This window comes from Limulus polyphemus, unplaced genomic scaffold, assembly GCF_000517525.1.
Source record: "Limulus polyphemus unplaced genomic scaffold, Limulus_polyphemus-2.1.2 Scaffold2483, whole genome shotgun sequence".
Classification (NCBI taxonomy): Eukaryota; Metazoa; Arthropoda; class Merostomata; order Xiphosura; family Limulidae; genus Limulus; species Limulus polyphemus.
Window position 1 is genome coordinate 106,474 of NW_013668093.1, and position 1,629 is coordinate 108,102.

Sequence of the window (1,629 nt, forward strand, 5' to 3'; positions counted from 1 at the left end):
CCTTACCTTTATGGGGCTAGGTTTACCATCAGGACAGACCATACTGCATTACGCTGGTAAAGAACATAAAAGAACCCAGAGGGACAACTGGCACGTTGGATTGGAAAAATAGACCAGTATAATTATGATATTGAATGTAGAGAAAGAAAATCTTATGGAAATGCTGATTGACTGAGCCAAAGACCCTGCAAAAATGACTGCAGTCATTGCTACAAAAGAGAGGTTGAACTAACCAGGTGCCATCAAGCTGAAGTCAAAGTGACTGAAGGAGTTGATGATGGTGAAGTAGAACCAGGTATAGATATTAAAGCAGAGCAGGAGAAAGACCAAGATTCGAAGCCAATAATTGATTTTCTACAAGCAAGTGTTTTGCACCCTGCTTGGGAGAAGGTGTCTAGCTTAAGCCCTGTGACAAAGAACTATTGGGCCCAATGGGACCAATTGAAGCTTGAAGATGGTATTCTTGTCCAGAGATGGGAAACTCTAGATGGGAAAGTGACGACCTGGCAAACAGTTATACTGAGAAAGTTACAGGAAGTTGTGCTGCGTCAATCCCATGATAGTTTAACAGGAGGACATCTCGGAGTTAAGAAGACATTAAGTCACCTACAACAGAGATTTTACTGGATAGGTATGAGGCAAGATATGGAAAAGTGGTGCAGGACTTGCAGTACATGTTGTGCTAAAAGGGGACCAAAACATAAGGGACGTGCTCCAATGAAGTTATATCAAGTTGGTGCATCAATGGAAAGAGTAGCTGTTGACATTGCTTGTCCTTTGCCCCAAACTCGTGCTGGAAACAGGTACATTTGTGTGGTGATGGATTATTTCATCAAGTTGCCTGAGGCATATGCAATACCAAATCAGGAAGCTACAACTGTAGCTTCAGCGATTAGTGATTTCTTCTTCAGATTTCGTATGCCATACGAACTGCATTCGGATCAATGCTGTAACTTTGAATCAGCTGTGTTCCATGAATGGTGCAAGTTGTTTGGCATACAAAATACCACGACAACGCCACTTCACCTACAGTCTGATGGGATGGTAGAAAAGTACAATTGGACACTGGGACAGGAATTGGCAAAGTTTTGTAATAGCCACCAAGATGACTGGGATATCTTACTCCCTCCACTGTTGATAGCCTATGGTACAGCAGAGCATGAAGCCACTGGATACACTCCAGCAAAGTTGATGTGTGGTTGGGAACTTCAGTTGTCAGTGGTATGTATTGCCTAGTTTACTAATTTGGAATATTAAGCACTAGCGACCACTAATCTCTGTCTAGGTCTGCCATGTGAACACATAAATGAATGGAAGGCTAGAAGAGATCTTCTGATAATTTGCTTGTTTATTATAGTCATGTTAGTAATTACTTTAGGTGCATTTTTATTGGAGTTTTTTTTTCTTTTTGAATCCCCCATAGATTTAGGCTACTTTATGAGAATGTAGTTCCCTGGAAAAGCAAGTAGATAAGTTGACTACACCTGTTGCTAGGTGACAGTTGGAAGTCCCCCCCCCCCAACTCTATCATTTAGATCAATCAAAAAGATTTTCCTTTCTTAATAAGGATTGGTGATGTATAAATATTCACATTAACTTGATGACTACCGGCTACTAACTTTCTTAGTA

General features: G+C 40.8%; 1 protein-coding gene and 1 long non-coding RNA gene across 6 annotated transcripts in view; one reads left to right on the forward strand and one right to left on the reverse strand.

Annotated features, from left to right (window-relative positions):
- LOC106467083 (AP-5 complex subunit zeta-1-like) overlaps positions 1-1,629 on the forward strand; it is an 89,469-nt gene that overhangs the window by 60,908 nt on the left and 26,932 nt on the right. The gene's annotated exons all lie outside the window — the stretch shown is intronic.
- Positions 1-1,629, reverse strand: part of LOC111087694 — an 18,624-nt gene that overhangs the window by 8,690 nt on the left and 8,305 nt on the right. Inside the window, exon 2 of the long non-coding RNA XR_002612351.1 lies at positions 1,272-1,277. This is a non-coding gene — a long non-coding RNA (uncharacterized LOC111087694). The remainder of the gene's footprint in view (positions 1-1,271; positions 1,278-1,629) is intronic.